The following is a 20,998-nucleotide window of genomic DNA, read 5'->3' on the forward strand; positions in this document are numbered from 1 at the left end:
TGAGGTGTTTGGGTGTCATGGATCCCATCCCCCCTGCAGCCTGGAACCCTTGGGATCAGAATGGAAGATGCATTTGGGTGGAGCAGAATGAGACCTGCTGCTGTAGCAACCCTGAGGCAAGAGCTGGTACAGCTGCATGTAGGATGGTACCCTACCTCCACAGGACAGCACCTGGGGTTTATGAAAAGGAGGGACAGTCAAAAGGACTCCACCCCAGTTGACTATGATATAAAGAGGAGAGTCAAGGAAAATCCCACTTGCGGAGGCTGTAGGGTCATCCACAAGATAGGCAAAAGGGGCCTCGAGCAGAGGAGGGTTCAGCTTCAGACATGATTAACTTGAGGGTCCCTGACATTTAAGCACAAATGTGCTCTTGGAGAAAAAGCAGCTGAGGAAAGAGTGTGGGAGCCATCATTAACTGCTCAGGGTACCTTACTCAGAGGATAAGCCTGGGGGTTGGGTCAGCCAGACCTATTAGAGACCCAGTTCTTCTTGGTAGCTGCATAACACTGGGTAAGTAAATTAACCTTTTTGAGATGCTGGTTTTATCTAAGGAAATTCCTCTTGGGACTTAATGAGAACAGAAAAGTACCTAATGTCGTGGTGGACAGAGATATTTAATGTTTTCCTCGTGCCCTTTAGTGATCATATGCTGCTTTGTATTATAATGTGAGTTCTTCACCTGTGCAGCACATTCCAAGCTTTCTTGCTGTCAGTCACTCATCTTTAAATCCCCTTGACCTTCCTTGTATGTACAGATTCTCAAATATTTGAATTGCCACAAGTCATATAAAAAACTCAGGCAAGAATGGTCCAGGGGACCAGGAGTTTCCTGCCCTTGACATTAAATAACTAATGCAAAGATCTCAAAATTGCTATGTGGTTTCAGTGGTATTGATTTAACTCTGTGTTGGAGGTGGGGAGAGAAAAGGGCAATGGGGTTTGGAAAGGAAGGAAAAGTTTTGTCAGTTTAATAAAGCCTACTCGAAGTCACGGAAGTTCACTCTGGGTAGAATCATATTGGATTATTTAAGGAGAGTGTCTACTGAGGTTAATATATAGCCTCCATCCTCTGGCTCAGTTTAAATAAGGGTCTTTTCAAAATAATGCTAAATAATAAATGCTAGCACGTGGGTCTTGCCTCAAACCAAAGATTATGTCAATAGTACACTTTGTCTATAACACATGCTCTTCTGGGGGAGGGCTCGTTTGTAACTTTTTAAATTCATTATTTTTTCCATTTTTTATTAGCATGTATTGGTTGTACAAAATAGTGGGTTTTATTACAACATTTCATACATGTATATAATGTACTTTGATCTTATTCATCTCCACACTCCCTCCTGTTGATCCCTCTTCCTCTTCACAAATAGTCTCCCTTCTATTTCATATTTAAAAAACAAAACAAAACAAAAAAACCCCTAGATTCCATGTATGAAAGAAAACAGGATATTTTTCACTTAACATGATGATCTCAAGTTCCATCCATTTTGCTGCAAATGGCATAATTTTGTTGTTCTTCGTGGCTGAGTAAAACTCCCATGGTATATATATATACCACATTTTCTTCATCCATTCATTGGTTGACAAGCACCTAGGCGATATTGTGAATAGTGCCCTAATAACCATGAGTGTACAGGAATTTCTATTATATGCTGCCTTAGATTGCTTCAGGTAAATATGCAGGAGTGGTACAGCAGGGTCATATGGTAGTTCTTTTAGTTTTCTGAGGAACCTCCGTATTAATTTCTATAGTGGCTACACTAATTTACATTACCAACCAACAGTGTGTAAGGGTTCCTTTCCCCTTCCCCCACATCCTCAGCACTTTTTGTTGCTTGTTTTCTTGATGACAGCCATTCTGACTGTGGTGAGATAGATTCTGATTTACATTTCCCTGATGGCTAAGATGTTGAACATGTTTTTCATGCGTTTATTGGCTACTTTACTTCTTTTGAGAAGTGTTTGGTCATTTGTCCAGTAACTGATGGGATTATTTTGTTCTTTTGGTGTTTAATTTTTGAGTTCTTTATATATTCTGGATATTAATTCCCTGTCAGATGAATAACTGGGAAAGATCTCCTCCACTTATGTAGGCTCTCTCTTCACACTGATAATTGTTTCCTTTACTGGTTAGTTTTTTTTTTGGGGTGGGACTGGGGTTTGAACTCAGGGTTTCACACTTGCAAAGCAGGCAGTCTACTGCTTGAGCCACACTTCCGGTCCATTTTGCTCTGGTTATTTGGAGATGGGGATCTTGTGAACTGTTTGCCTGGGCTGGCCTTGAACCGTGATCCTCCTGATCTCGGCCTCCCAAGTATCTAGCTAGGGTTGCAGGTGTGAGCCATTTAACATGACACAATCCTATCAGTCAATTCTTGGTACTATTTCCTAGCTAGTAGAGTCTTTGTCAGAAAATTATTGCCTATCCCTATAACTTGAAGGGTTTTCCCTGTGTTATTCTCTAGTAGTTTCAAAGTTTCAGGTCTTACACATAAGATTTTTGATCCATTTCGAATTGATTTTTGTACAGGGTGAGAGATAGGGATCTAGTTTCATTGTTCTACATGTGGATATCTAGTTTTCCAACACTATTTGTTGAAGAGGCTTTCTTTTCTCTACTATGTTTTTAGTACCTTTGTCAAGAATCAGGTAGTTGTAGGGGTGGGGGTTATTTCTGGATCTTCTATATTTGATTCAACTGGTCTATGTATGTTTGTATACCAGTACCATGCTGCTTTTGTTACTATGGCTCTGTAGTATGATTTGAAGTCTGGTAATGTGATACCTTTGCTCAGGATTGTTTTGGTTATTTGGGGGAAGACTGCCGTTGGAATTTTGATGGGGATTTCACTGAATCTGTCGATTCCTTTCAGTAATACAATCATTTTCACAATATTAATCCTGCTGATCCATGAACATGGGTGGTCTTTCCATCTTCTCGGGTCTTCTTCAATTTGTTTCTTCAATGTTTTACAGCTTTCATTGTAGAGGTTTTTCACCTCCTTAGTTAGGCTTATTCTTAGGTATTTGGTTGCATTTTGAGGCCGCTGTGAATGAATGGAATTGTTTCCGATTTCTTTACAGAATGTTATTGGTCTATAGGAAAGCTACTGATTCTTGTACTGTGATTTTATATACTGCTACTTTGCTGAGAGTGTTTATCAGATCTATGAGTTTTTTGCGTTTTTTTGGTGGAGTCTTTAGGGTCTGTTAAGTATAAGAGCATGTCCTCTGTAAATAGGGAAAATTTGACTTGTTTCTTTCATATTTTTCTTCCATTACTTTGAAGTGCACGTTACACACACGTTCTTGCAGGTACTACACCATGAAGAGCGTCTCATTACCATAATGCTTCATCCAAAGCTGCCCTGCAGTTTCTACTAGAAGAGCAGGTCACACCAGGAAGCAGCTTACCATAATCCAGAGTAAGTAATCTCACGATTACAGGATGCTCCAGGGTGGTCTGACTTTCTTCAGAACTCAGTTCAGGATCTGTGACCTGTACAAAGCACTTTCTGTGCAAATTCAGAGTTAGCTACTTGCTCTACTAAGTCATACTCTAGCCTCTTCTCCCTACAAACATTTCTGATACCTTTTAAATTCTTCTCTTTCTCCGGGAAAGCACATTTCATTCTTTTCAGTCAACCTCATGTTCTGTGTGAGTAGACGGGGATAGGCAGCTGTGTGTCTGCTACAGCAGTGTCACCCAAGCCAGGGAAGCAAACTGGTGCCAGCTTTGAGAGGACAATTTGTTTGCACCAATCCTTATTGAAAAGACACATCTCCTGTGACCCAACAATTTTGCTTTTAGTAACGTATCCACATATGAGGAGCTGGGGGTGTGGCTCAATGGCAGAGTGCTTGACTTTCACATGCAAGGACATAGGTTTGATCTTCCACACAACAAAACAATAAAAAAAATAATCTGCAGTTACAGAAAAAAATGTAGAGATTTTATATAGGCTGGGTGTGATAGCCACACAAGTAATCCCAGCTACATGGGAGGCAGAGATCTGGAGGACTGTAGTTTGAACCAGCCCAGACAGAAAGTTTTGGAGACCGCATCTCAATCAGTAAGTCGGGCATGGTGGTGAACACCTGTGGGCCTAGCTATGTGGGAGGCTATAGGGAGGTTGTAGGTAGGAGGATCGCAGTCAAAGCCAGCCCATTGCAATAAACAAAAACAAAACCCTGAAACCCCATCTAAAAAACAACCTAAAGCAAAAAAGGGCTGGAAGTGTAGCTCAAGGGGCAGAGCACCTGACTAGCAAGTACCAGGCCCTGAGTTCAAACCTCAGTATGGCAAAAAAAGAAAAAGAAAAAAAAAAAGATTTTAAATACAGTATTACAAAGCAAACACATACAAAACTTAAACTGTAGCTCTATCAATAGAGGACAGGTTAAGCAAACAATGGATATACAGATATCCTGTGCAGAGACCATTTCTATAAATGGATACATTCCCTTGCTATCTCTGGAGTAAAGGACCAGCAGCTGGAAGGAAGGACTCTTTTTTTCACCTTAAGCTATGAGATGTTTTCTCTTATGACCTTGCACGTTTTAAGTTAAGCTAGTTAGGAAAAAGGTGAACCTTCATAATGGAGGTTTATGCAGATGATGTGCTATGTACTTCACTTAATGATGCTCTTTAATCTTTGTCAAACAGGAAATAGAAAAACCAGGCACAAATAGAACCTCTACAGAGTAGATAGGCGTTGAAATGTATTTGCTTTAGCAATTAATGATTTAATCATTAAACTCAGATTCTCAGAAGATCAGGGTTTTCTCTAAGGCCCTGGTTTTATGTGTTCTAGACTCTAATCTAAGTGGCTCCATTTATCTATCTCCCTTGTTCTAAAAATGTGGGTTAAGAATGAAAGTTAGTTTTACTCAGGAGATTGGGGGAAAGTATTAGTTTTTAAGGGTTGGCCTTAAAAGGAAAAAAAACAGAAACAAAAACCTCACAAAAGCTTTCACATTAAAAACAGTAACAACAACAAAAAGATTGCTGCCCAGGCCCTGTACAGGAAGTACACAGGGTGTGGAATCCATTCTCTGCATTTTTTTTTTTTTAACAAGCTCCCCAGGTAATTCAGATGTCCCTAGCATTGCCTCATGCACACCAGATGCAAGTGTGCTTAGCAAACACTGTCTTATCCAAGGAAACACCCCCACACACATGCACAGTAGTCTATGAAAAAAGATGTTCATTACTGCACTGCTCCAAGATTTTAAAACAAAGTTTTTTCTAAACCTTCACGAGGGATTTGGAGCTAGCCTTGGGGGTAAACAAAGCCACCAGGCCTACCATCAGTGGGCTCTTCCAGTTCAGTGTGTTGAGGGGACAGCAGGTGGGAGCACTGCCCTTGAGACTGGAAGGGAGTTTGGACAGTGGGGGTCAAGTTTCTGAAGTTGTGGCTGCCATCACCTGACGCCTAGGTCCTGCTAGACTAATGCCAATCTGTGCTGGATAGCTTCTTTTCTCCCTCCATCTCCGCCCTCATTCTTATGCCCAACTAAAGTTGGAAACCACAAGCTAGACTGGAATTTCCTGAACATCCACTTGTAGGATCATCTGGGGTCCCTACTATCCTTGCCCCACCCCAAACCTAGTGAATCAGAATCTCTAAAAAATGTTCTGCATCTTAAATCAGTGCCCCAGGTTATTCATATAAACAGGCAAGTCTGGGAAGCATCAATTCAGGTCAAGCTCCTCATTTTAAGATAAGGAAACCAGGCTTACAGAGGTGTGTAATTTCCCCAAGGACTTCCAGCTGATTAACCATAGCCGCGAGACCAGAAAACATGGTGAGCTAACTCTGTCTTTGTAGACCAACTACTTCTTAGGTTTAATCATGAGAGCCTGAGTATCTGTGTAGCTTCTGATTCACCATGATGAGGATATCTATGGTCAGTGACTAATGAAGTCTGGGTGCAGGGTGCATGTTGGAACATGCCAGTGGTTTCAAGGATAACTGACATGGTAAAGCGTCCAACACTGGCCTGTCCATTTGAGTTCTTTCACTTTCTGAATCAGTATGAGGAGAAATAAATAAATGCACACCCGATCAAAGAGTAATCCCGTACAACCAGGGGAGGCAGGATCACAGGGCGATTCCAAGATCTCCCCGTTTCCTGATGTAGTATTAGTACTTGTAGCAAAATAAGTCTAATAATCACACACTTTGTTCTAGCAACACCAGCCCCTAGCAGTAGGGCGTTCTCTCCCTTTCTTCTAAAGGGTGGTTCCTATAGACTCCCCACCCATAGCTAGAACCAGCACCTCTAAACCAGAAACAAGGATGGGAGACAACCTTCCCCCCTCCCATCTTGGAATGCACACAGCAAGTGTTGACTCAGGGAGAGCTCAATCCAGTTATAATTGCCTCTAATTGGCCCTCCCACGCGGTTTCACAATTTACAGCTGTAATCAGTTCCACAAAGGACGTGCTACATTTCTTTTCTACCTTTAAAATCAGAATCCTCTCTGGTTCAGTGCTTAACATTACTGTTTTGATCTTTCTTAATATGCCAAGATATAAAAAAGGATGAATGAATGGATAAAAGCAAAGATGCAAATAGATTTTTTTAAAAAAAGAATAAGCACGGATCCCTATGGCTTTAATGATAACCCAGAGGGATTTAAATCTGTAATGGAGACTCATGCTGGGTAGGGAACCCTTTGGAGGCATCTGGTCTGGAAAACGCATGCACTTGGTCAGACATTTTCCACGCTCTGATTTTTATCTTTCTTGGCAGCTCCAATTCCCTTTAATAAAGTCACAACCCTTTGTTGCCATGGAACCCAATCAGACGTGAAGTCTGTTACTATGACTTTCCTGCAGTTCTAAAAAAAAGACACAGTGACCAAAAGACCAGCTTTTTCTTAAAAAAAAAAAAAAAAAAAAAAGTGAGGGGTGGGGAGGGCAAAAAGATTTCCAAAAGGACCAAGACCTTCATATCCACAGACATTACAGCTTTCACACAAGATAACCTGAACTCTTGAGCCAAAGGTCACCAATGTTTTATAAAAAAAAAAAAATTCAGTTGGGACTTTCCAAAGAAGACAATTTTTATAAACAAATACCTGGCAAAGAGGGTACAAACATTCTTAGGATTTCTTCCATTTTTTTTCCCTTCTGGCAAGCTTTCTGAAATTTGAGTAGCTGTTTAGCAAACACGTGTCAATCAGCAGCTACCAAATTGCAATATTCATTTCCACCAATACTTAATTTTTGCCAAGAGCTCATTATGTCTCTGTAAAGAAAAGATATTCTAAACAATACAATCAATCCTGTGTTCTGCCATATCTGGCATTGGACTAAATCTGCAGAGAAAACTCTATGAGACTAATAGCAGAGCTATTTAAAGAAAGAGAATTAATATTTGTTGACTGCCTACCATGAGTGGGGCATTTTAAAGTCACAATGAGAATCATGCAACCAAGGTGTTCCCGTTTCTGTCTTAATAAATGATTAAGGCACAGAGAGCCTCAGCAGCTTGCTCAAGTTGCCATGCATGCTACAATGGTGTCTGGCTCCCAAACCAGAGCTGTTCATTCATTCAGCCAGTTTAGTTCTAGCTCACAGGTGCTACGCATCTTGTTAGGTTTCTTGTTCTTTATGAGGGAACTTGCAGCCTCTAAAGAGGGCATGGAGTCTATTTTCACTGGCAGGGTCTAGTTCTGGCTATGTCCATCTTACCAACTATTACATTTCACGGCAGCAGCTACCCCTTTGGGAGAATCATGAGCAAATGTCCTGTCCGCTTATTTAAGACAACACAGGCTGGGCAGCCTTGATGATTTTACAGTGGCTAGCCACTGCCCAAGCTTTCCAGCCCCAGCCCCGGAGGTGAGAAGGACCATGAAGCTCTATGCTGCTGCTCTTCTTAAGCATCAGCAGCAGGGTGGAAGTCAAGCTACACAAACTCACAAGTTATTTTAACCTGGTTCTGGACATACAGCTTCAAGAAATGACTAGGAAGAAGTAATGTGAGAAAACATGGATGCTAATTTTGAAGTCGTATTACTAATTTCCCCAGCTTCTCAGGTAGGGATATTTTGCTTAGTTACTCATCTAAGGAGTACAACAACTTTCATTATGACCCAGCAATTCTACTCCTACTTACATACCCAAGAGAAATAAATCAGTGTACCCACACAAAACCTTGTACACAAACGTTCATAGCAACCTTACTCTCTTTCACGGCTGAGAATCACACCCAGAGCCTTGTGCATGCTAGGCAAACCCTACCACTGAGCTACATCCTCAGCCCAGCAATATTATTCTTAATAGTCCCAAAATCCATCAGCGTATCAGTCTAGCCACACAAGTATTATTCAGCTACAAAAAGAAATAGTGCTGACTTATGCTACAAAACAGATGAACCTTGAAAACATACTAACTGTAAGAACCCAGACCATGTGATGTATGATTCCATTAAAAGAAAATGGACAGACTAGGCAAACCCAGGGAAGTAGACTGACGATTCCCTAGGCTTGGGATCTCAAGGATGGGGGCACTAGGTACCTTTGCTATTAGGTATCTTTTGGGGGTGGAAATCATCTAAGGTTGATTGTGGTGGTGATTGTACAACTTTGTGAATACACTAAAAACCATTCAATTGTGTACTTTAAATGCATGGACCGTATAGTATGTAAATTTGTATCTCAATAAAGCTAAAGTTTTTTTTAAAGGGAAAACACAACACAACCATTTTTGGTTCTTACCTGTCCTAGTAAACAAAAATAACCCAACTGGTAAGACCACCCAACCTTGCACAGGTTACTTTGCCTTCAGTGTCCACGCCTCTGTTCAGGACAAAAGGCTCAGGCCTGAACCAAAAGCCGCCTTCCCTCTTGAGGGAAGGAATCTGTGACCTTCATCTGAGGGCAAACAATATGGGTAAAAGCCTCTCAGGTAGAGATCAACAGGAGAGTCAGACCCTCTTGTCTGCCAGCCTTTTTGGTTCTTACCTCTCACTCCAGCCTGTGTTCCTAACATCTCTCCACACACAAGGCCCAATGCTAGGCTGTTCTCATCATTTCTAATCCTCAGAACACTCCAGTAACCCTCCCCTTCTCCAGCTGCTGAAAAGCTCAGAAAGCGTTTATAAAGTCATACCTCTGCAAAAAGGCCAAGATAGGCTCTGAAGTCTGATCTGGCATCTAAATTGTTTCTCTACATCTGTGTTTTACAAACAGGGGTCTGTGGACACATTCCTTGGGTTCCATGAATTTACTACAAACCATTTAAAATGCTGTGTTTGCTTAGATGGTAAAGAATGTTAATGTAACTGCATTTGAGGGAACACACTGCTAACTTAAGAACTGCACTGGGGTGTCAGGTCTCTTGTATTTCTATCCATGCTGGGGATATTTGCATGCCTTCCGTTGGTGTGGGTAAGTAAGGAAACACCATAGTGGCCTGTGTTAATTTCCAAGGGCTGCTGTAAAAAAGTACTAGGTGGTTTAAAACAACAGAAATTCACTGTCCCAGAAATTCATTTCTGGAGACTGGACTCTGAGATCACGGAGAAGTCAGGGATGCTGCCTCTGAAGATACCAGGAAAGTAAACTTCTATGCCCCTTTCTTAGCTCCAGGCAGTCTGAGGCACTCCTTGGCTGCTAGATGCATCGCACCAACCCTTGGTCTTCATGGCCCTGTCATCTTCCCTTCATGGTCCAAATTCACCCTTTTTACAAGGACCCCACCCCAGTCAAACTGGAGTATGGTCTACCCCACTCAGCTCATGCTAACTTGCTTACCTCTAGAAGGACCATGATCCCAATTAAGGTCACAATGCAAGGTCCTGGGGGTTAGGACTTCCACATATATTCTTGGGGACCACAATTCAACCAGTTAACTCTGGCTCTAACTACAAATGACACAGCAGTTCCCATGGAAATCAACTAGTCTGACTGTGAGCAAAGGTGTCACACAGAACTTTCCTGGTAGAGAAAGGGGATGCTAGGATTGAGACTTTCCAGCAGTCAGTAGGTAACATGTGTTTACTCTCAGCAGATCTGCCCTGCAGCATCACTACTGTCCTGACCTGTGAGGAGGGATTTGGGTCACCTAAAACTTCAGTTGGTGCTGATTTAAATTATTACGTTTGTATTTTGTATATATTTTAATTTGTTTGATCTCATCATAAAGTGTTGAGGGAAAAATTTCCTTGGAATGTTGATGAAATCTGCCCTAAAAAATAAAAACCAAAGCTTTATTCTTAAAGAGCACTAGTAAAAACACCAATTATCATCTTCCAGCAAACATTTTTCTACAAGCCAAGAGCAGGGAGAAAATGTTAAAATACAGAAATAAGAATATATGTCTTCCCTAATGAGACTTATTTAAATAAAAAAAAATAGTCAAGGCCTTAACTAATCACTTGTGTTGAAACACTGAACTCTGAGAAGAAAAAGTCCTGTGGTCTTATTAGAAGGTGTGAACTCCAATATTACTTAATATCTATGCATGAGATTCTTCATGCATTCTCTCTCTCCTTATTTTCTTCCTCCCATTTTTCTACCCATTCTGCATTACATGCCAAGCACTGGAGATATGCTCCCTCCCACCTTCCAGGAGAGAGAAGCCAGTCACAAGTTACTTACTTTTATAGGAGGAACCTGAAACTCAAATGGATTGGGCAAACGGGCTAATATGACTTCCCATCTCTTGTAAGAGGCAGAACCAGGACCACTGTTCCCCAAAGCCCTATGCTGTCTCCCCTCTTCACCATGCAGAACTCTCAGCACACTGACGGAGGGCTTTAATGTAGCTTGTACCTAGCAGTCTGACCATTTACTGCTCCAACTGCTAACCTTCTAGTCCAAGCCACTATTGTCACCACTCCCCACAGGTCTCCCTGGACCAGCCAAGTACACCTTATAGTCTTTGCTGTCTGGCAGCCAAGGAGGTCCTTGTGAAACATATATTGGTGGCTGGGTACCGGTGGCTCATGCCTGTAATCCTAGCTACTTAGGAGGCAGAGATCAGGAGGATCAAGGTTTGAAGCCAAGCCAGGTATGAAACAGTTCATGAGACTCTGTCTCAAAAATACCCAACACAAAAAATGGTTGGGAGAGTGGTTCAAGTGGTAAGAGTGCCTGCCTAGCAAGTGTGAGGCTCTGAGTTCAAATCCCAGTACCACTAAAAAACAAAACATGTATTGACTCATGAACTTGCCTCCCTACCACCTTACAGGTCCCATGTCCTCCTACTCAACTCCTTTCTCCGTGTACCAGCCGCAAGGCCTCCTGATGTGCCTCAAACACAACAGGCACACTCTTGTCTCAGGGCACCTGTGCTTGCTGCTCCCTTTTCCTGGAATGCAATTCCTCTAGGTGGCTGCAAACCTTCCTTCCCCAGGTGTTCCTTCTACGTCATCTCTAAAAGTTGCTCCTTGAGTCTCCTATTTAAACTGTCCCCCTGAACTGCCACCTGGGCCTCCCCTGCTTTATTTTTTCAATATGGCACTCGGCACCACTTAACATACTGCGGACTTTACCTAGGGGTCCAGTTTGTCTGCCTTGTCCAACTAGAGTATATGCCTGGTGACAGCAGGGATTTTGCTTTGTTCCTTGGAATGCCAGGCACATAGCAGGCAATCAATATGTATTTGGTGACTGAGTGTGTTGTCTGAGGCTGAAAGCTGAATCGTTGCAAGCACAATCCACATGCGTGCTATGTGAGAGGACTCTGACCTGACACCTCCACGTATCATGCTCCTGACTTGGGGGAGTGTGGGTGACAAGGAGACAAGCAGGTGGTGGGGAGGGGAGGGGTAAAGCCAGCCCAAGGGGCTAAAAGTGTTCATCCTTCAATTCAGTGCTTTGAAAAGCTGCCAAAGAGACTACTTTTCTATGCCACATGCTGGGGACACAAAGGTACCACCACTCTCAATGCCACTATCCAAGGAATCACTCACTGTCGTCATTTCTATTAGGACTAACAGTCCCAGAGCGAGAAACCTGCAGGTGTGGGCCTGGGTGAAGAGGATTCCCCAGGACAGGATGTCAGGGGTAGGGAAGAGCAGCCTATTTGGGGCTTCTCTATTCAAAGCGTTCGTCAACAACAACCAGAAAAACCTCTGCTTGGGTGCTCAGGAAGGTCCCTGTTTTCCCTAACTAAGTTCTACCTGTGTGCTTGGGGCTCTTTTCTAACCCTAGACTCTTATACCCCCAGAGAATCTTCACCAGAGCTACCAAAAGGAAACCACAAGGGTTAATTCCCCAGGAGATCTGAGAGAGCAAATGATGGATTATGACCTTACCTATACAGTGACTGGCAGGAATGAGAAAAGATTCTAAGTATCTCAGTGCCTATGGCTAGTGAAGAAACAGACCACACAAGGTCAAGCAGCCAGAATAGTCAAAATATGGGAGATGGAACATTTCCAAGAAGGAGTCCATGCCACAGGATGTATTAATTCTGCCAAACTCCAAACCTTAGTCCTGTTTGAGCCTCATTCTAAGTCATTTACAGATGAGAATGTGGATGGGGTAGGAATGGATATTGATGATGATGATGATGATAATAATGATAATAATAATGGAAAAGTCTTCAGTTCCTAACTTTTGTAAAATTCTAGGGCACTTAAAGGGTGCCTTTCAGTTTTGAAATTCCAGGAGGGAACTAAAACCACTGCAAGATTGTTTCCAAAAAGCAAACAAAACCCTTCTGAGAGATGGTACTATAATTTCTTGAGTGTGCATCAGTCTGTTTTCTGTAGTTAGCAAAAGGTGACAGATTTGGGTTACAAAGGCAGTGTTCCACTATAAAAACCTGCTGGTTGCCATGACAATTAGCATCCTTATTCCTCCCTTTTCTGTAGCTTCCTTCTTCCATTTGAGTCAAATCAAAGAACTTATCTGTGGCACCCAAGATTTAGTATTTCCTTTGCATGAAGATATAAAAATATATGTACACATATTAAAGGACTAAGCAGAGGTGAACCAAACCCTTGAAAATTGATACCATCTGTCTTCATCTCCCAGAAATGTCCTTATGAACCATAGGTGACAGCACTGCTGGGGGTGCAGGTATGAAGGGAAGGTGAGCTGGGAAGGTTTCTGGGCTGACAGTCACTCTTCCAGTCCACAGCCTTCCAGGGTGGACCCTAGAGGGGCCCACATGGAGCCGAGGCTCCCTGGAGAACAGACCTTGCACACTTGGGTGCAAACATCCATCTGCAGGCCTGTCTTCCCCACACTGAGCTCCTCAAGGACCTGATCTCAGTGCCAGGCACGCTGGGAAACACTGAGGACAATGAAGGGAGCTTGAGGACAATGTAGCCTGTCCTCACATTTTCTACTGAGATCTAAAGAGTAGGCCTACCCTGCAACCAGTCAGCTCTGCCTGAGAAGAAAGGCTAGAGAGAATGGCAGGCGCCCTCTGGAGTACGAGCCTGGTAACCTATCACCCCAGCACACTGCCACCTAATTCCCATCGCTGCCCACTGACTAGGAGCCAGATGACAAGTCAGTCAGGCTGAGCCAGTGTGACTCACCTTCTTCTCAGGACCAAGGCCACCATCTACGAGCGTGGTAAGGTCGGGTGGAAATCTTCCCAGTTAGCCATCAGCCCTCACAATTGGGTTCCTAGGTCACCACCCCTCAGGTGTTTGGGCAGTCCTGCCTCCTGGTTGGGAACAAAGACTCTGGAATGTGGGCCATGCTGGGTTCAAGTTTCAGCCTTTCTGCTTAGCTCTGTGATCTTCGACATGACATTTAACTTGTTTTTGTTTTTTTTGTTGTTGGAGGTACTGGAATTTGAACTCAGGGCCTCATGCTTGCTAGGCAGGGGCTCTATCACTTGAGCCACTCTGCCGGCCCTTATTTCTATAGGGTATTTAAGAGATAGGGTCTCATGAACTATTTTGTCCAGGCTGGCCTCGAACCACAAGCCTCCTAATCTCTGACTCCCAAGTAGCGAGGATTATAGGTGTGAGATACCGGTGCCTGGCAACATTCAACCTGCTGAATCTTAGTTCTTCATGCATCTTATGAGTACAATTTTATCTACTTCATGGTGCTGTTAGAATTGCCTTAACCCCCAGAAAGCCTTGGTCTCAGTGCTGACGCAAAATACCTACTCATCCATGCTAGCTATACTAGTATTTTATTTGCAGGTATCTTTTCTTAAAAAACAAAAATGGTACTTTCTGCATATAATATTTTGTTGACCTTTTTTCTGGTACTGGGATTTGAACTCAGGGCTTACGGCTTGGTAGGCAGGTACTTGAGCCATGCCCCCAGCACCTTTTGCTTTAGTTATTTTTCAGGGAGGGTTCTGTGTTCTTGCCTGGGGCCAACCTCAGACCAGTGATCATACTACCCATAGCTTCCAAAGTATCTGGGACTACAGGCTCAAGTCAACACTCTCAGCATATTGCTTGAGATGGTGTCTCAATAACTTTTTTGCCTAGGGGGTCTCGAAGGACAATCCTCTGTGAGCCACCACACCCAGCCTTTCATGAACTTTTCCAATCAACATAAAAGTGTGACTTCTTAACACATCCATGAATACACTTCTCTAACGCTAATGGTTATAATTCTGAAACAAGAGTTTACATGAGTGCTGCTACATCTTTTTAAAATCATCTGCCATGGTGAAAAATCATTCCAAAGAAAACTGTGGAACTTCTTCCACGAATATGCACATACATATGACATAACATCCATAATAAAATCCCTTAGGTGTTAGGGGCTGAATTATGTCCACCTAACAAGATCACAAATTGAAGTCCTAACTTCCAGTACCTCGGAATTTAACTAGATTTCAAGACGAGGCCTTGAAAGACATTACTAAGTTAAAATGAGATAATGAGGATGAACCTTAATCCAGAATGAGTGTCCTTATAAAAGGAAATTTGGACACAAGAGAAGGAGGCCAATTACAAGCCAAGGAAGGAGGCCTGGACTAGTTCTTTCCCTTATGGTCCTCAGAAGAAACAACCCTGCTGACACATTGATCTCGGACCTCTAGCCTCCAGAACTATAAAAATAATAATAATTTATTGTTATAAGCCACACGGTTTGTGGTACCATGCCAGAACAGCTCTAATAAATTAATATACTACGTTAAGATACAGAACACTGGCTCTACTGTCATGTAGTGTTCATAATATCTCATCTACTTAATGTATGCCTTTTACATTCTGAAGTAACCAAACATCTGAAAAGTAACAGGATTATACTCTAACCTTAGGCATGGAAGAGCTGCAAAAGCATTTACGCTCAATGAAGAAAGGCACATTCAAAAGGCTGCATACTGGGCATTCTAGTTCAACTGCATTCTGGAAAAGACAAGCTGTAAGGACAAAGATCAGATCAATGGCTGCCAGGAGGCTGCTAAGCAGAGAGAGAGAGAGAGAGAGAGAGAGAGAGAGAGAGAGAGAGAGAGAGAGGACAATCAAAAGGCAAGAGGGAACTTTCCAGGGTGATGGAAATATTCTATGTCTTAACAGGGTAACAAACTAGAAGACAGTATGTCTTTATCACAATTCCTAAAACTGTATACTTAAAAAAGGGACATTTACTGTATGCAAATGGTGCATAATAAATGAAATATTGACATATCATTTTTTATTGGCATTAAGAGGAGAAACTGCCTTATGATTTTCTTGGCAGTACTAAGGATTGAACCCAGGGCTGTGCTAGGCAAGCACTCCACCACTTGAGCTACGCCCCCAGCCCTCTGGATTGTTTTTGAGATAGGATTTTGCTGGCCTAGAACTTGAGCTCCTCCAGCCTTTGACTCCCAAGAAGCTGGAGTTATAGGTATGTGCCACCATGCTCAGCTCTGAGAAGCTGAATTCTTGACTAAGTCTATAAACTGCCTAATGGCAAATTCAGAACAATTTTACATTTGCTTCTAGGCAAAATTAAAATACATACAAACTTTAAATACCTATACATACACACCCCATCTGTCATCAATACAAACATTTCCTGTCAAAGATATCAAACTGTAGCTTAAAATCGCTGCTGAAAGCACTACGAGTTGAAGAATGCTTGTTAAGAATAGATGGTAAAGCTGAAGAATATTCCTTTCTCTGCTCCAGCAATGTCACTTCTAAGCACCTCCCCTAGAGACAGTCTCCCTTGGTACAAAGACGTTCTCAGAATTGACCTATCTGTTCACCACTACAAGAATGGCAGCATACACACTCTGGCTCATTTATACACTGAAATAATGCACAGCAGTAAAAGATGGGAATGATGGCAGATGAATTAGAAGAATACCATGCTGAAAAATAGCAAGTAACAAGATGTGCCATTTATGTAAAATGTTAATATGAGAAACAGTATGTTGCTTACGAATTCATGCAATGTGTGTATGAGAACATCCAAGCAAATGATACAGGACAACTTCAGAGCAGACTTTCGAGGAAGCAGGAAAAGGGACCACGCCTAGATAACCAGCTGTATCTGAGGTCATTTGCTTTTTCTAAACAAATCACCGACATCTGATGCAAATAAGGCAAAAGGTCAACACCTGCTAATCTGGGAGGTAAGAACATGGGTGTTGGCTCACACCTGTAATTCTAGCTGCTCAGGAGGCAGAGATCAGGAGGATCGAAGTCTGAAGCCAGCCTGAGCAAACAGTTCACAAGATGCCATCTCTAAAAAAACTCATCACCGAAAAAAGAGTTGGTGGTGTGGCTCAAGGTGTAGGCCCTGAGTTCAAAGCCCGGTACCGCAAAAAAAAAAAAAAAAAAAAAAGTGTCATATTTTTTTAAATGTCTTTTTTTCATGTTTGAAGGATTTAGTCATTACAAATAAACTTGTCTACCTACTACTGAATCAGACCATTTGATTTGATATGGGTTTTCCTCAGGCTCAGAACACTGTCCTGCCTGTGAAACAGCTGCTACTTAGGATGGGCCATTTTATTACCTTGTAATTCGGGAATCTGATGTCACTGCATTACATCCACAGGACATTAACTCCAACCTTAAATTAAATTCAACAACCAATGCAATCATAAACTTAAGAAAATTAAAATCCACAGACAGTTTAATAAGTTAGCTGCCCTAGAAAAACAATTGGGCTCTTTTTAGGCTATTGTGTAAATAAACTAAGAAGCAATTATCTTAAAGAATTGCCTGCCAACAAAGTAACAGTGATTTCTGAAATGTCCAAAGTATCAGAAAACATAAAATCATCTTTGTATTCTGAATTAGCATCTGTCTTTCAAAAGTATGAATTATTCTTATCATAGATCTGTTAACATTAACACTACCCCAAATACACAAATGATTTTAAAACTAAGGATTTCAAAAGGTCACAAGAACACAAGTCTCCATCTTTCATTTCCTATTGGCCTAAGGAAATAAAAGTTTCAAAAAAATGTCTGTTGGATGGTGGACTCATTGTACAAACCGTCCTTAAATACAGCAACAAGGTTCAAGTCCTCTTTCTCTCTTTAAAAATAAGAGCTTCACGTGAGCTCATCGAAAACCTTCTTTCTGTTATCTCATTTTACATAGCCACAGTGCTGGCCAAATTTCTCAAGAGTAAGTTCAAGGTGCTCCTGCCCACCCAAACAGAGCATAGGCGCTGGAAACGAATAATGATTGTGTGAAGTGTTCCCACTGCATCCTGGGGAAGCACACCTGAGCCACCTGGATGAAGGGAGACTCTTGCTGTGACTTTGGTGCCCACACGCCCAACAGATGCCAACTCAGTGAGCACCTCCGAATTGCCAGCACACAAGGTAAGCTTTGGTTGGCTTTATACATCAAATACAACTTGAACATTTGCTTAAGGCAGGAGGCTTTACAAGCCCAGTGCCTCTCCCAGACGAAGACGTGTGTAATAAAAGCACCTTCCTTTAATATGCTGTTGGGTCAGATCAGAAAACGGTGCTAGCTTCTGGGCACAGCCAACAGCTTTAACCTGTGTGTCAGAGGTTATGAAGCAGGGGGCAGCTCAATAATTATCACACATGCAGATGACAACCCCTAAATATCTAGTGATACTTAGCAAGGCGCAGGAATAACAGGCAAATAAGAATTAAACCAAATAAAGAAACAGCCTCTTACCTTCAAGTCTGAAATCTTGTAATACTCACTCTCCTAACGTGAGTGACAAATTGACTTCAATTTCCCAGTGCAGAGCCCAGCACACTCATCCTTAGTACATTCCTAAATGAGAGAACCACACTGACAGGGCAGTGGTCCTGGGCCATGCAGAACACAAAAATAGGCTGGGCTCCTGCTCCTCTGTCTCCCTAGCTGGGGAGGCACACCACAAGTTATTTTTAAGGCAGTAACAGTGGCTTGGAAGACAAGACACATTCTTTAACAGTTCTTGCAAACTATTAAGCTGTAAAACTATGGAAGGGCAGTTTTGTTTTGTTTTTGAGACAGCATCTCACTATGTTGGCAGGTTGGCCTGGAAAGCTACTGGGTTCACATGATCCTCTAGAGCTACAGGCGCAGGCCACTACTGTGCCTGGCTAATAGTGCAGGATTTAAAAATATTAAGTAGAACTTGTTGAGAGGTAACATTTCCTTCAAAAGAGAACTAAATGGAAAAAAAATCTAAAAACCACACACAAAAAACATTATCTACCCCCCCCTCCATCTTTTGGCATTTTCTTACTATAAACAATACCGGAATCATGCCTGTTTGAAAATTTCTAAATGTATGAGCCAGAATTCTCAAAATGCTCACTTCAAAACCTTGGGGGAAGAGGTGGGAGGATGAGGATCCAGAATAAATGCACCAGAATTACCACATTCTGAGTTCATTAGTTTTAAAACTCACAGAAAAAGTAAAAAATTATAAAAATAAAACCCAATACATATGGAAAGCAGTATATTTTTAAAGACAGGTAATGATGCAAGAAAAAAAAAAAACAAAAAACAGTGCTAGGATAACTGTGTAGATGTCTGAAAGAGAACCAAGCAATTCTAACTGATTCAAATATCCAAACACACAAAAATAAAAATCATAAAACAGATTAGGAGAACATGGACATTTTGGGTTGTGTGTGTGTGTGTGTGTTGGGGGGGAACTGGGTTTGAACTCAGGGCTTCATGCTTGGAAAGCAGGCGCTCTACTGCCTGAGCCATACCTCTAGTCCATTTTGCTCTGGTTATTTTGGAGATGGGGTCTCGTGAACTATTTGTCCAGGGACTGGCCTCAAACTGCAATCCTCCTGATGTCAGCCTCCCAAGTAGTTAGGATTATAGGCACGAGCCACTGGCACCTAGAAGCATTTCAGCTTGTTAAAGAATCACAAAGGATAAAGGCTATTCTAAGAACGACACAGAACTGTAAGTCATACAATTTTTACATTTCTTCATGGCAAAGTCTGGTTAGTATTTATTCAGTGCTTGCTGTATGCTAGCTCAATGCTTGTCACACACAAAACATATAATTAAGTCAGTGTGAAAGGCATATTTCTAAGATAGCACTCAAGACATGATTCCCTCCCCTTGTGTGTGAGACTGAACACAATGGAATTCACTCCCATGACTAGCTTAACTTATATGGCAAAGATGAAGGAGTTTTGCAGAAGTAATTAAGACCCCTAATCAGTTGACTTTCATTAATCAAAAGGTAGTGCTAAATGGGCCTGACCTAATCAGGTGAGCTTTCAAAAAGAGAACCTAAAGGTAAGAAACAAAATGCAATGGAAACTGCTGTCCTGCTGGTCTTGAGAAACAAACTGGCAGGTTGTAGAGGAGGCCATGGGGCAGGGAATGTGGAAAGCCTCTAGGGGCTGAGACCCTCAGTCCTGTAGCTGCAAGGAATTTAATCCTATAATCAACCAGCAGCGAGCTTGGAAAAGGATCCCAAGCCTGGCCAACACTTTGATTGCAGGCTGATGAAACTCTTAGCAGAGGATGCAGGTAAAGTGCACCTGGACTCTGAGCCTAGGGAACCTGTGAGGTAAAAAATGGGTGTTGTCTTTCTAGTTACGAATGTGTCACACAACAGTAGAAAATGAACACAGTCGGGAATGACAAGACTGGGAAAAAGGTATGTGCAAAGCAATTTGTTTAATATATTTAAAAAATCTACAAATGTAGATAATTAGTGGATACACAGCCAGAATATATAAAGAGTTCACAAACACGAATGTTTTTTTAATTATATGGAAATATAATTAAACCTATTGTACTATAGTTTGGTAAGATGTAACCATCAGGAGAAACTGGCTGAGGGCATCTTTATACTATTTTCTGTAACTTTTTGTAAGTCTAAAAACTTTTAAACATGATCAATTTCATTTGTAATTGGAAAAATATAAATTGAAATATGCTACCTGTTATCACCTGTCAGATTGGTTAAGAATCAAAAGCCTCCATAACACATTGTGTCAGAAGGAATGTTGGTTGAGGCACATTCATATATCCCTTCTGGTTATACAAACTGCTACCAGTTCCCTCATTGCTGCACTCCCAGCTCCTAGTGTCTGACACAGAGTAGGCACAGTGTTCACTTTAGCAATGTCCTAAGTTGAAATGCACATACCCTTTGTCTGGGTAATCCACTGTTAGGAATTTAGCCTACTAACATATGCTTTACATGTGGCAAAAAAATGTTTATCCAAGTCACTGCCCTTCAATAAGGAGATGACTGAATAAACATGGGATAACCATTAAAACCAGTCAAGTTTATCTGCCCTGTTATGGAGCAAGAGAAGAACATGCTTTCCAGCTTCTGGAGCCTGTAGTACAATTTCCCAACATGCCACCTTTACTCATCCAGCCAGAATTAACAAAGCCTATACCAAGCTTTAGGTCCATCCTAAGAGCGTATGGGGTATGGGGGTGAGGGAGGCAGTCCAGAGACTGAGGACTGGACTGGGTGAAGGACAATGGTCAGATGAGAGAATGTGGGTACCAGACTAAGAATCTGGGATTCTGTCCTCACCCCCCCCTTTTTTGGGGGGATTGGGGTTTGAACTCAGGGATTCACACTTGCCAAGCAGGTGCTCTACTGCTTGAGTCATATCTCCAGTCCATTATACTA

The 20,998-nt window shown here is 41.9% G+C and overlaps 1 protein-coding gene and 1 long non-coding RNA gene across 8 annotated transcripts in view; one reads left to right on the plus strand and one right to left on the minus strand.

Annotated features, from left to right (window-relative positions):
• The window catches only part of Tmcc3 (transmembrane and coiled-coil domain family 3), a 269,620-nt gene that overhangs the window by 43,090 nt on the left and 205,532 nt on the right, over nucleotides 1-20,998 (minus strand). The window contains exon 1 of one of the 7 annotated variants that reach the window (XM_074084143.1): nucleotides 18,055-18,519. The exons of the other annotated variants lie outside the window; for them this stretch is intronic. The gene's annotated coding sequence lies outside the window, so the exon portion shown is untranslated. Of the gene's footprint in view, nucleotides 1-18,054; nucleotides 18,520-20,998 lie in introns of those variants that run through there. 7 annotated transcript variants of the gene reach the window in all.
• Nucleotides 157-20,998, plus strand: part of LOC141425816 (uncharacterized) — a 28,301-nt gene continuing 7,459 nt past the window's right edge. Inside the window, exons 1-3 of the long non-coding RNA XR_012450953.1 lie at nucleotides 157-513; nucleotides 17,500-17,726; nucleotides 19,939-20,002. This is a non-coding gene — a long non-coding RNA (uncharacterized lncRNA). The remainder of the gene's footprint in view (nucleotides 514-17,499; nucleotides 17,727-19,938; nucleotides 20,003-20,998) is intronic.

The sequence above is a fragment of the Castor canadensis genome, chromosome 8, assembly GCF_047511655.1.
Source record: "Castor canadensis chromosome 8, mCasCan1.hap1v2, whole genome shotgun sequence".
NCBI lineage: Eukaryota > Metazoa > Chordata > Mammalia > Rodentia > Castoridae > Castor > Castor canadensis.